This window comes from Pinus tabuliformis, chromosome 5_1 (genome assembly GCF_031772625.1).
Source record: "Pinus tabuliformis cultivar Carrire ecotype Pingquan chromosome 5_1, CPIR1, whole genome shotgun sequence".
Taxonomy (NCBI): Eukaryota; Viridiplantae; Streptophyta; class Pinopsida; order Pinales; family Pinaceae; genus Pinus; species Pinus tabuliformis.
In genome coordinates this window covers 973,897,101-973,903,336 of record NC_142305.1, presented here as the reverse complement: position 1 = coordinate 973,903,336, position 6,236 = coordinate 973,897,101, and positions in this window count along the sequence as shown.

Here is a 6,236-nt window from a genome sequence, read left to right as displayed (position 1 = left end):
CCTCCAGGGTTATCGAATCGAGGCACATTTGAAATTTCTAGCACAACAAACATTCCAACTAGCAATAGAAAACCCATGGGAGAAGAAGAGAAAAAAGATGCAGTGGGGCGTAGCAGGGCCATGAGAGGGTGGCAGATCTATCCCTCGCCATGACCGCCCGGGGCACAACTTGGAGCCAGACTATTTTGTCACAATCCAGAAAAATGTCACCAAATTTCATGGATTTTATTCGCAGTTGCAGACCAAAGAAGGAGAAAATATCGATGAAGATCAGGCTGTCCCAGCCTTTAATGGGCCGCGACAGATGGCAGGAAACTTTTCTGAGAATGAGGAGGACTTTGTACAGCTTGAGAAAGTGGCCATTAGGTTGCAGGCCGCGGGTGCTTGGCAAAACGGTCCCGGGAAAATGCACAGGCAAATCGATGAATGCCTGGTCTAAGAATTCCATGAGGGTTCTGCTTCGGGGCGTGTCACAGGTCGAGAGGTCGAAGCGGCGAGAGGAGACTCGAACCTAGGACGCCCGCATCAAGATGCTTCAGAGTCTTGTGACAGGTAGACGGGGTCTGGACACGCCCACGCTGTTGCAAGAGCAGTTTTCAGACCTGCGTGGGGTTGCAACGGTCCAGTGATGGTAATGATCTGTTTGGACGTGAGGCTGAAATGAAGTTGATTTGAAAGTTTAGCATGGAGAGACTGAGCATAGTAGAAGCGCGGTGGTGTGCCAACGGTCCTACTTTGTGGACCGATCTTCCAGCATTTGGAGGACCCGAGTTGTTGGCGATACCAACTGAGATATGTTGGCGTTGTTTGGGGGAGAAGCTCACAGATGAGGAGGTTGATGAAATGATCAATAAGGCTGACGCCAATGGTGATGGAGTTGGAGACCATGGCAGGATTGCTACGGAGCAAAAATGCAGAGGCGCGGATCGGGAGCGCCGAGGTCATCGAAAGACTGATGACGGATGAACTGTTGGAAATAATACTGAGAGGGGGGGTGAATCAGTATTATCAGATTAATCAAACTTTTCAAATGCCCAAAACATATACGCTACTTCAGTTAAGTGAACTAGCGTGTACACGCTACTGTGACGAAGTAAAACAGCGTATAAGCAGAAAACTCACAATTTAGTTGGCTTATTCTTCAATTAAGTGCATCAGGACATTATTCATCATATTAACAGTAAACATGTGCAGTATAACAGAACAGATAAAAAGCCACACACATGAACACCAAGATATAAGGTGGAAACCCAATGTGGGTGAAAACCACCTGCTGCAAGTTGTCTCTATCTTTCTTAATATGAAACTTCAGTTTACAATCTTTTGTACTGGTGCAGCCTTATACCAGTACGCAGGCTACAACCTGCAGAAGGCTTCAACCTTCTCTCGTTCTCCAAACTTCCTTGGAAGGGAGCTCCAACCCCCTTTGCTTTTGTACTAGCCAAGATACTAGTACGTAGGTGCTGACCTACAATCTTCCTTCTTCCAGGTATCACTTTTCATACATTTTCAGACTTGGATATTCCTGAAGCACAACATTACAATCTGAAGACCACAATTCATTCAATTTTCACAACAGATCATTGAAGCATAAAACAACCAACTTTGAATCACTGAACCACTGAACCCTGTCAATCACCAGTTACCAGAACACAGAGCAGACTACAGAACTCTGTAATAACAGTCAGATCCCACTGTAAACCCAAATCAAGCTTCAAAAGATATACGCTACTTTAATGAGCAGAAACCGCGTATACACGCGCTTTTACCGAAGCCAACCTGCGTACAGATCTAAAAATAAACTTTCTCAACTTGCAGCTGTACCAGATATTAGTTAGACTCAGAACGTAACATTGCGACAATATGCAGATCTAGAAATACGCATAATCAACCATAACATGATAGTGCATTTCAAACCATTTGATCCCGATCTCTCCTTAGATCTAGTTCTCCATCAACCGATGAGATCTCTCCTTAGCTCAGATCAACCAACTCAGAACCTGCATATCAGATCTCTTTCTCTCTTAGATATTCATGCCTTGTCGAAAGATGATCTTTGCCTAATGATCTTCTTCTCCTTATATAGCCTTAGGCCTTTCTCAATACCAAGAGCCAAAACCATAGTAACACAATACCATCAACTTTAAAACTAGGGATCGACACGCCCGTCGAGACATAATGGTCCGAAATCATAGGCACAACTTCCAAGGTCTAACCACCATGAACCAAAGGAACCTTTCCACATACACGCGCTTTTTCTGAATCTAACTTGCGTGTATACGCGACTTGGGCTTAACGAAAGAGCGTGTATGAGCTTTCTTGCCATGCTGTACTGAGATCTGTCTTCTGATTGAGTTGCCATCACCTGTACTAACCTTTGAGCACCTGTACCATCCACTGAGTGAGTTGCCATCAAGGACAACACTTGAACCATAATGCCAACAATCTCCCCCTTTGGACTTGATGGCAACCACCACACCAAGTCACTCTCCCCCTTTGACATCAAGGGCAAAGGGAGGACCAAGATATTCTCTTCCTTGGTAATCCTTCTGCTGTCCATACTGCTGTCCATACTCCCCCTGAGTACATGCTGAAATCTCCAAGTGTGCTCCCCCTTTGTGAATGCCAAAGAGTAACAATCTATCCATCCTGCTCACCAAGTGCTGTTCATGCTCCCCTTGACTGTAGGCAAGATCTGCAAAAGATGTTCTTCAAGAAGAACATGACTCTATACATCATAAAAGACCTTCCTATCACCAAAGACTCATACATACATCCATTTCTCAACTAAGTGAGGATATACAAAAAAATGACTCATCCACCCAACCAAGTGGGGATACAAAAATTTACATCTAACAACCAAACACATTGCATCAATCATCCCAGGCATAGTGGGGAAACCAACAAAGGCCGTTACATGACCTTGACACCATAAAAGAGACAAGAGAGATACATGACATAGAGACAACAGATCTAGACCAAGACTTAGGAAAGACATCAGCAGCATCTGATAAACATCTTGTTAGATCAGCAACTAGAATTTCTTTCTGAGCTCCTTCTCCTGAAACCAACAACCAAAAACATCTGAATGCCAACAATGCTTTATGAGACTTTTGAGCTGCTCCCCCTGAACCTGTGCCTGTTGCACTCCCTGAAACTGTGCCTGAATAATTCTGACATTCCTATTGCTGTTCAGAACTTCAGAGTTTTCCCTTGCTGTTCAGAACTTCATATACGCGTTTTCTCCTGTATAAAACAGCGTATGTACGCGGATATTCTTTCTGCAACAAGCGTCCAGCATACACGCGACTTTCCCACCATGAATCCGCGTGTATACGCTAATATTACTTCCGTAACCTGCGTATACCAACTTTTCTGTAGAACAAACAAATTTCAACAACAGGATGAAGCATTAACTACTCCCAGCTTTTGTCTGAGATATTCAAAAGTTTCCCTGGGCAGTGGTTTTGTGAGAATATCAGCAACTTGCTCCTTAGAAGGAACATACTCCAACTTGACCTTCTGTTCAAGCACTTGTTCCCGAAGAAAATGGTACTTGATTGGTATGTGCTTGGTCTTTGAGTGCATGACTGGATTCTTTGAAATGCTGATTGCACTTGTATTATCACATAAGATAGAGACAGGTGGAGTGCAAGTGATTTGAAAGTCCTGCAAGGTCTGCATCATCCAAAGAAGTTGTGTACAACAAGATGCTGCAGCTACATATTCTGCTTCAGCTGTAGATAAGGCAATCGAACTTTGTTTCTTGCTGAACCAAGATACTAATCTGGAACCCATGAAGAAAGCACCTCCACTTGTGCTTTTCCTATCATCCACACTTCCAGCCCAATCTGCATCTGTGTAAGCATGAAGAGTGAGATCAGTATTTCTAGGATACCATAAGCCATAGTTTTGGGTCCCTTGAAGATATTTGAAGATTCTTTTGACTGCCTGAAGATGAGTTTCCTTTGGGTTGGCTTGAAATCTTCCAACCATTCCTACTGCATGTGTAATATCTGGTCGAGTACCTGTCAAATAAAGCAAACTCCCAATCATGGATCTATAAGTGGGTTGGTGGACTGCTGCTGATTCATCATTTGCACTGAGGCTGCATCCTGTAACCATGGGTGTACATACTGGTTTTGACTCTTCCATGCCATACTTCTTCAAGATCTGCTTGAGGTATTTGGTTTGAGACAAGAAGATACCTCCTTCATTTTGTTGGATTTGCAATCCAAGAAAATATGTCAATTCTCCAAGAAGTGACATTTCGAATTCTTTCTGCATAACCAAGGCAAAGTTTTGACTCATAGTCTCTTCATTGCTGCCAAAAATAATATCATCTACATAAACAACAAGAATTAGCAATTTGTTATTTTCAACTTTTATATAGAGATTGCTATCTGCTGATCCTTTTGAAAAGCCTTGTTGGTGAAGATATTTGTCCAACCGATAGTACCAAGCCCTTGGAGCTTGTTTGAGCCCATAGAGAGCCTTTTTCAATCTGCATACAAGGTTTGGATCATTCCCAAGAATGAACCCATCTGGCTGCTCAATATATACTTCTTCTTCTAAGTCTCCATTCAGGAAGGCTGATTTCACGTCCATTTGAAATACCTTGAAGTTTTGAAAGCTTGAGAGAGCAAGGAACATTCGGATGGCCTCTAGTCTTGCCACAGGAGCAAAGGTCTCTTCAAAATCTATTCCTTCTTGCTGTGCATACCCTTTACAAACAAGTCTGGCCTTGTTTCTAATTACTTCTCCATTTTCATTTAACTTATTCTTGAAGACCCATTTTGTTCCTATTACATTCTTATCTTTTGGTCTAGGAACCAATTCCCAAGTGTTGTTCCTTTCGATTTGCTCAAGTTCTTCATCCATTGCTTTGACCCAACATTCATCTTTGCATGCTTCTTTCACATTTTGTGGTTCAATGGAGGAGAGTAGAGCCAAGTAGCTTGAAGCTTCTGCAAGTGTCCTTCTTGTTTGTACTCCTGCTTCTTTCTGCCCCACAATCTGAGTTTCTGGATGATTCTTTTGGACATATCTGGATGGAGTCTTCTCTTCTATTCTTGTCTGCTCCTCTGGTTCTTCTTGAGATTCTTCTTCTTCTTGAGGTTCTTCTTCTTCATCATTTCGCCTTTGAGAGTAACCTTCATCTTCTTCATGATGAACTTGCCTAGGAATATATCCCTTCTCATCAACCACTATATCAATACTGTCAACAATTCTGCCAAGTCTTTTATTGTAGCACTTGTATGCTTTGCTATGTGGAGAATAACCAAGAAGAATGCCCTCATCTGCTCTAGGTTCAAGTTTGCCAAGTTGCTCATCAGTGTTCTTAATATAACATTTGCTTCCAAAGATTTTGAAATGCTTCACGGAAGGAGTTTTACCACTCCAAAGCTCATGAGGTGTTTGAGTGCTGTTTACTCGGACATTTGTTTTGTTAAGAATGATAACAGCAGCATGTGCGGCTTCTCCCCAGAAGGTTGCAGGAGTACCTGATTCATCGAGCATAGCACGAGCCATTTGTTGGATAGTTCTGTTCATTCTTTCCACAACCCCATTTTGCTGAGGAGTTCTAGCTGTAGAGAATTCTCTTCTTATCCCATGTTCATCGCAGAAATCAAAAAATTCATTTGATGTGAACTCCCCACCTCTGTCAGATCTGAGGCACTTGATTTTGTGTCCTGATTCATTTTCGGCCAATGCTTTGAAGGATTTGAATTTTTCGAATGCTTCATCTTTGTGCTTCATAAGCCCTAACCAAACAAACCTTGAGAAATCATCAATGAATAATATCAGATATTCTTCTCCTCGAGGTGACCTTTTCCTAAATGGACCACATACATCTGTATGGACTAGCTCAAGAGGCAAGCTAGCTGACCCTTCCTTCTCTGGAAAGTTAGTTCTGGTCTGCTTTCCAAACTGACAAGATTTGCATATGGTGTTGTCTGGAATTTTGATATCTGGAAGATCGCGAACTGCCTGATATTTGCATGCTTTCCTTATTTGTGAGAAGCTTAGATGTCCCAACCTTCGATGCCATAACCAGTGCTCTTCATCCTTGCTAAGATAGCATTGTTGTTGTTCTTCTTCAAATATGTACAGATTATTTGGAGTTCTTTTGCCTTTGAGAACTGTTTTACCTGTATCAAGATCACGAACAAGACATCCATTCGATCTGAAAATAACCTCTGTTTTTTGATCACACATCTGGCTGACACTTAGAA